General features: G+C 47.0%; 1 long non-coding RNA gene across 1 annotated transcript; it reads right to left on the bottom strand.

Moving 5' to 3' along the window:
* Nucleotides 1-6,007: 6,007 nt before the first annotated feature.
* LOC130266276 (uncharacterized) lies at nucleotides 6,008-7,207 on the bottom strand. The gene is made up of 2 exons (XR_008842807.1): nucleotides 6,257-7,207; nucleotides 6,008-6,182 (listed from the first exon to the last, which is right to left on the bottom strand). It is a non-coding gene; the product is annotated as an uncharacterized LOC130266276 (long non-coding RNA).
* Nucleotides 7,208-7,737: the final 530 nt, after the last annotated feature.

Here is a 7,737-nt window from a genome sequence, read left to right as displayed (position 1 = left end):
GGCAGGGTGAGGAGTCAGTTAAAACACTAACTTAGGACATTTCACTTTTTATTTTATATTGTGATTATTGACACACGATTGGGATATACACTTATTAAACACAATATGAACATTTTTTTTGACTTGCTTAAACTTTTAACATTTACATATTTTTTTTGTTTCATTTTACAGTTAGATTTTTTTGAGGTACACAGCGGGTTGTTTTATTTTTTTGCATTATTTACTAAGTACATTTAGGTCTTTGAGCAAAGGCAATTTTTTGAATGGGTTTGCTTGTACTTGAGGCAGGATTAATTTATACTGTCTTTTTTAGCAATTTTTTGATATGGGCTGCTGGGACTTTGTTTTTATTTACTGTATTAAGGTACTTAGATTGGGCAGGACTTGTTTGGTTGGTGGAACTTCGAGTGTTGACTAACTAAGTGGCTTTTGCTAAATGCTGCTTTTAATTTTTAAAGGATTTTTTACTTAATGCTTTTAAGGTGGTTTTTAACAATTTATTGTACCTTTTTACTTTACTTGCAGCTGGTGCATGGTAAGGGATGTGGTACACTTACTTAATACTGTGTTTTTTAGCTTAGGTGTTGACAAGGTTATTTTTAAAATGAGTTTTATTGTTTGACTTGATTTTTTTAGGAGTACTATGCTTTTAAAGGACTTGTTTTTTTAGGCTTAGGATGGTGTTGCGGGCAGTGGCGTGAGACACAGGGTAAGTTTCTAACTATTTGGTGGTGGCTTTTACTATGGTTAGCACATAACGTTTGCCCTGGCGGGTTTGAGGCAGTGTGATGTAATTAATTTGCTAAACTTCCCCATACCTGTACTTGGACTACTGTTTTCCATACTAGAGGGGCTTTATTTGCTTGGCTTGCTTGATGGCAGCGCAAGTGTTACAATTATGAATAACTTGAGTAATGCTGTTTATGGTAAGATTTACTTTTTGGTTTCGTGCCTACTTATAGGTGGCATTTTTTTTTTGATGGCTTGAGGCATTATGGGCCTATTGAGCCAGGAACAACTTTTTTTTATGTTTCTAATTTAAATTTATTTTTAACTTTTTTATTTTTGCTGCTTGATTTACTCGATGGTTATTTTGCTGTTTTTTGTTAGCTTTACTTTTGGGGACATGGGCGTTTACATGGCGAACTTTTATGGGTAGCTTGTTTAACCGAGTAGCGATGTTTTTTTACTTTTTTGCAGCTTAGATTGGTTTTCCTCTGCGCTGCTAGCTTGTTTTTTTTTATTTTTGCAGCTATTTTTACAAAGCGTTGGCTACTATTTAGGAATTAGTGTAAAGATAGAGCTTTGGCTACCTTTTTTTTTTGGCAATATTTAAAGCTAGTTGGACAGCTTTGAGTTTAGCGAATTGACTAGACTTTTTTTTTTTTTTTTTTAGTAGCTTTTGCAACTTGTCGTGTAGGGCTTTATACAGCTGCTTTTTATTTTTGATTTGTCCTTACAATGCGACAGGAACTGTTGGTGAACAGGGTATAACGGATTTCCTCTGCCGGTAGCTGGTTGTAAGGTGGTGCTTTTTTAGCCCGGGTTACCGGTTTTTGTTTTTTGTTTGTCACACCAAAACTTTTTCCCTCTGGCCAGCTGGTAATTATTTTTAAGATTTTTGGGCGATTTAATTTTTTTATTTGGGCGCGCTGCGTAATGAGGGCTATCCACTTGCTTCATGTGGCACTGGTGGCATGGTGGGTGGAGGGAACTTTTTTACTGAACATTTACTTTAGCACTGGCAACCGGGGTGCCAGAAAGAGTTGTGCTTTTGTGCCAATTACTTTTGAAGCAGCTTGGACTTTTTTATAAGCAGCTAGGATTTTTTTTTTTGTTGGGGTATAATTACTTTTAGACTTTTTGTAACTTTTGCTTCAGAATTTTAGGGGTTGGCCTTGGGTTTCACCTGACACATTTTGCTACAGACTTTAAGACAGACTGTGGTTTTTAGCTGCAGAATAGAGCACATTTTTTACATTTGGCCTTGTCTTGACGGGACTAAGAGCTACTGCATGGGCGATTTTTTGTTTAATTTGGATGAAGGCTTGTTGTTGTTTTGGGCCTTAATGAAAATTTTTTTTTTTTCGAGTAACTTGGTAAAGAGGGCTTACAATTTGACTGTACTTGGGGATGTGCATTTTTTAAAAGCTTATAGCACTTAAGAAAGCTTGTGTCTTTTTTTTGTTAGTAGGTGGAGACATAGCTGTGATTTTATTAATAACATTAGTAGGAATTTGACGTTTTTTATTTTGCTACTTTACTTTTAGGAACTGGATTTCATGAGCAGGTCTTTTAACTTTATTTTTTTTTGATGGCAAAACCGGCTTTTAGGAGAATTTGGATAATTTCTTTTTTTTTTAAACACTTCTTTTGCTGTGTTTTTTTACACAATGATGTTATTGATGTACTGCAAATGTTTTGGAGCAGGACTGGTTCAAAACCCATTTGCTCAGCAAGAGTGCTGGTTTCCTGCCTTTAATGTAGTCCCATTTCAATTTCCCCCAGGATAAAAGCTGAGATTTTAGTGTCATTTGAAGGCTCAGTTTTCTTATCTGGACTGCAAAAGCTAGACACAACTTTCAGCAGTTAAAACAAATGCCGCCAGTCTGCAAATGAGATACAGCTATACATAAACTAAGCACCAATGTTTACTTTCTAATCTAATGTCGCTTCTATTCTAATTTTTTTTTTTTTTTTAATTTTTTTTGCCTAGGATCTGTATGAAAACCAGGAAAAACTTGGCCTGAAATATCATCAAAGCTTGAACGAAGACTGACCTGTTCATTAGCTGAGGCTGGAAAGAAATATGCGTGTGTAGTCCCGATCTGGAAGCCTTATTCATCAGCTGCACAAAGCCACACTGCAAAACTCGTATCGTCCTTTATAGGAAACATATTTGTTAGATGAGTGCACCCCGCAAACCCCTCAGCCCCTCCCGCGCAACCGGGATGCCAGCGGGGTGAGCCGGGGGGAAGCGGCCTCAGAGAGCGCACACACCGCTTCACGGCCCCAGGACCCCCGCCTCACAAACAGCGCAACCCCCGGGTGCCCCCCCCCGGCCCGGTGCGCCCCCCCCGGCCCGGCCCCGCTCGCTCACCGCCCGGCCGCGTCCGGCCGCGGCTTCTTTCCGAATGGGACCAATGGCAGAGCACGGCACCGCCTCGGCGCGGGGCCCGACGGGAAGTGTAGTCCGCGGGGGGGGGGGCCGCCCGGCCCGGTTTGCCCTCAGGCGGCGGCCGCGTCTCGCTGGTTCGGAGCGCCCGGGGCGGCTCGGTGGAGGCTGCGGTTGTGCAGAGCTGTGCTGCCACTGCCACACGGGGCAGCTCAGCATCTGCTGCTGGTACAACAAGGTGAGGGGGGTCCCCAAAAACCCCTGGGAAAAGGGGGACCCCAAATCCAAAAACACCCCAAAAATACACACAGAGCACCCCAAAAACACCTGGGAAAGGGGGGGGGACCCCAAATCCAAAAACAGCCCAAAAATAGAAACACAGAGCACTCCAAAAACCCCTGGGAAAGGGAGGGACCCCAAATCCAAAAACAGCCCAAAAACACCTGGGAAAGAGGAGGGACCCCAAAAAGAGACACAGAGCACCCCAAAAAATACCCTGGGAAAGGGGAAGGACCCCAAAATCCAAACACATCCCAAAAATAGACACAACTCACAAATAACCTCAGTCAGGTTCTATTACCCACAGATTGACAGACCTGTGAGGAATTGGCTGCCACAGCCTGTCACACACTCACCAGAGCTTAAGGATCAGTGAAAAAATAGGGACAAATATTGATGTGGTCACTCATCATGGAAATGAGAAGTGCCCCAAAGCCAATGTCAGTTTCAAAGGGAAATTTATCACAGATTGTTTCAACTGCCCTGCTTATATATGATGACCAATTTCAGTTCACAGATGGCTACAGAATGGCACAACTCTGCTGACTCTATAGATAAAGACAGAAATATCCATTTCAGTTCCCACAATCAAGTATGTTCCAAGTCACTAAGTACTGCCCACATATATTTCTATATATGTGCATATATGGATGTTTGTATATAAAGTACCAAATGGAATGATCTGGAAATCCACGGAGCAGGAGTTCTTCGCTCACTGGAGTCCCGGAGTTTTCTCAGCTGCCTTTGCCTGGCAGTTGTCAGCCAACGTGTGGCTCTGCTGCCATCCCAAATCTGCGCTTCCCTTGCCCAGCCTGAGTGCACGTGGGGCACGTGCTGGGCATGGCTGGAGATTTCCATGGCCAAAATCCCCCAGCACCATCACCTTTACATCTGCTCATTGCTTTGGATAGCACAGAGCACACAACACCCATCTCAGCTGGCAAATGTCATTTCTTGCAGATTGCGACAGCCCCACTGCTGGTCGACAAATGTAAGAGAATCCATTTCAGTTGAAAAATATAATTTACTACAAATTGCTACACCCGCGCTGACAATACAGAACTATACAAATCTCAGTTCAAGTTAAAAAAAGAAATTTATTACATGCGTACAACAATGCTATGCAAAAATAAATAAATATCCACTTGAGTTAACAAAAACTTAATTTATTGCCAAACTCTACAACAACTCACTATTACACAAACATCAATTAGGTATTAACAACTTAATTTATTACATATAAGCATAGAGCCTATATAGAAACACAGAAATATGCATTCCCTCTCTAAATAGCCCTACACTAAGAACTTGATAGTTATACATGACTTCATACATCTTTAAATAGAATTAAATACATATGTATGCACATATAAATAAATACATATACAACTGTAACAATCTATAAGTGTAAATATAGATTAAACATTACATATTATATGTAAGTAGATCTATAAACCAAACCTATCATTATACAAATATCACTGCACAAATCTAAATATTCATGCAACTGCATCAATACAAATATACAGCTATACATCTCCACACAACTGTTAATGCAGTCACACAGAGAAATTGATCAATATACATATAAAAATAGAAAAACAAAATACATATACCTATGGAAATACCAATATACGCATTTAAAATTACACACACACACACACACACACATATATATATATACACACAAATATACATATATATATTTATATATATATATATGTATATTTGTATATATACATAGCACATCCATAAATATAAAAGACATATGGAAATTCTCCTATGCAAATAACAATCTACACATATAAATATCCATCTAATTATCCCTCTCTATGTGCAGGTCCATATATCTTTAAAGAGAACTCTAAGCAGAAAATGGGATTCCAACAGCGCCATCTTCAAAGCTTCTCCCTCTGGCTCTTGGTCCTGTGCAGAGCAGCTCTCCTGGACAGGGACAGCAGATGGCACATCTGGGAAGCAAAGGGAACACTGAGTCAGGAGCAGGGCCTTTCCCCTGGCAGCACCTGCACTTCCCTCAGCACAGAGAAAATCTCAGCGCCTCCCCAGGAGGGCAGGAAAGGAAAAGCAGGCCGAGCGGGCCAGGGTGTGGCGAGCGCAGCGCGGCGGGACCGTCCCGCAGCCCCCGGCAGCCCGGCACAGGCGGCACAGCTCCCGGGCCCTGCCGGCACAGCTGCCTTGCCCCAGGACAGCCCCTGTGCCGGCCGGGGCAGCTGCGCTGAGCAGCCCCAGCACGGGCAGGGCCGCTCCTGCCCCTGTGCCGGGCACTGCCCACGGCCACTGCTGTGATTTGGTTGGTAATAAATTCCCTCCCTGTGCCCAGGCTGGGTCTGTTGTTCCCTGTCGGTGCTCGGGACGGGATCTCTCCTGTTCCTTCTCTCAACTCCCGGGCCTCTCCTCAGCCAATCAGACAATGCGATGGAGAAGTTTCAGCCAATCAGAGAGAGCAGCTCTGATGACTCACCGGTTGCCGGGCAGACCCGCAGCACCCAGTGTTCCCCACCTGGACCCCGCCCTCCCCGCGCAACCACGATCCCCCCGCGGGGTCCCCCCAAGTCCCTCCCCAGTCCCGCCCCACAATAAACGGGACCGGGGCGCACTGGGAAGCTTTATTGGGAACACTGGGAGCAGCTGGGCGGGGGCAGAGTGACAGTTGGGCTGGAGGGGACACTCGACCTCCTCCAAAATCAGCGCGGGGACAGAGCCGGGGATCCTGGCTGGATTCGAGGCCACGGGAAGAGGCTGCAGCCATTGTTGATTCAGGAGCTCTCTGGGCATAGGAAGGTGAGTGACACCGAGCTGGGGGCCCCAGGGGGAGCACACATGCTCTGGGACCCCCCTCACCTTCTTGCACAGGTGGAAGCCGAGCCTGAGCACCAGGAAAACAAAGCCTAACACCCATCAGCACCTGGCTGCGGGCAGCGTCCAGCAGCACCTCTGGGAGTCCACAGGGCAGGACCCCTCAAAACCTCTCACAGACACTCCAAGCCCCTCCAAGCACCCTCCCGTTCATCTCCAGCCCACCCAGGAGCCCCCAAAGCTCCTCCCAGTCTCTTCCCAGCCTCCCCAGGACCCACCAAAGACACTCCTGTCTCTCTCAGGATCCCATAACCCCTTCCCCGTTGCTACCTACTACCCCAGGACCCCCAAACCCTCTCCCAGTCCCTTCCCAGCACCACCAGGATTCACCAAGATCCCCCCAGTCTCTTCCCAGCACAACCAACCTCATTCCAACCCCTGATCTCCAATCCCTGGTGTTTTTCCATCCCCTCCAGGCTCACTCAAATCCCTTCCAGTTACACCCAGCACCCCCAAACTCCCTCCCAGTGCCCACCAGGACCCCTCGAACCCCATCCCACTCTCCCCAACATGCATACAACCCTTTCTCAGCCCTTCCAGACCCCTGAACCCCTCTCCCAGTTTGAACCAGGCTCTGTCAAACTCCCTCCCAGTTACTCCCAGCACACTCCAACCCCTCTCCCAGCCCCCCAGTGCCTCCCCCACTCCCTCCTGTACTGTGGGATCCAGGCCATGCCCCAGTGCCAGCTGAGGAGGTGTTCCAGGCTGACGTGCTCCACCTGGCAGCTGGAGGTGACCCCACGCTGAGGGGTTAGTGTTTCCAGCAGCACCAGGAGCTGGTGGGTCCAGCCCCACTGGGGACCAGGTCGGTGGCCACCACATGCCCTGAGAGTTCCTGCTGGCCCTGGAATCACCTCATCTGGATCTTGGCAGGGTAGAAATCCATCACAGAGCAGAGCTTGCAGCCAAGGCCGCAGGGCTGGTGCTCACAGCCAGCTTGGCCCCATCCCATCCCATCCCATCCCATCCCATCCCATCCCATCCCATCCCATCCCATCCCATCCCATCCCATCCCATCCCATCCCACCCCCTGCGGACATGCTCCCCCTGCGTCTCCCCTGGGGCTTGCCACACGGACACCTCAGCACTGAGCGCTGCCTCGGGGTGCTCTGTCTTTTGCAGGAAACTCTGGTGCTGTGAGTGACTGTCCACGTGCCCGAGTGGCACCACACAATGGTCTCTTATTCTGCCTGTGTGTTCGTGGCTCTGCTCTTCCAAATTTTCAGCACCACAGAGCAGATGCCACAGGATGCTGAGAACTTCTGGACAGTGTGCTGGGAGGAGCACCGCCTTCCCAGCAACCCCAACAGGTGCCAGTCACCCTGTCCTTCCCATGCCCTTGTGGCCAGGGCCAGAGCTCCCAGCGTGACCTGGCCTTTGCTCTGCACACAGGTTTGCAGTGCAGACCATGAAGGCTCTGCTTGCCTACTGGGCTGTGACAAGAAGCTGGTGGTTCTGGAGTGCAG

This window comes from Oenanthe melanoleuca, unplaced genomic scaffold (assembly GCF_029582105.1).
Source record: "Oenanthe melanoleuca isolate GR-GAL-2019-014 unplaced genomic scaffold, OMel1.0 S008, whole genome shotgun sequence".
Taxonomy (NCBI): Eukaryota; Metazoa; Chordata; class Aves; order Passeriformes; family Muscicapidae; genus Oenanthe; species Oenanthe melanoleuca.
Note: the sequence above shows the minus strand (reverse complement) of the source record. Positions and strands in the feature narration are given on the sequence as shown.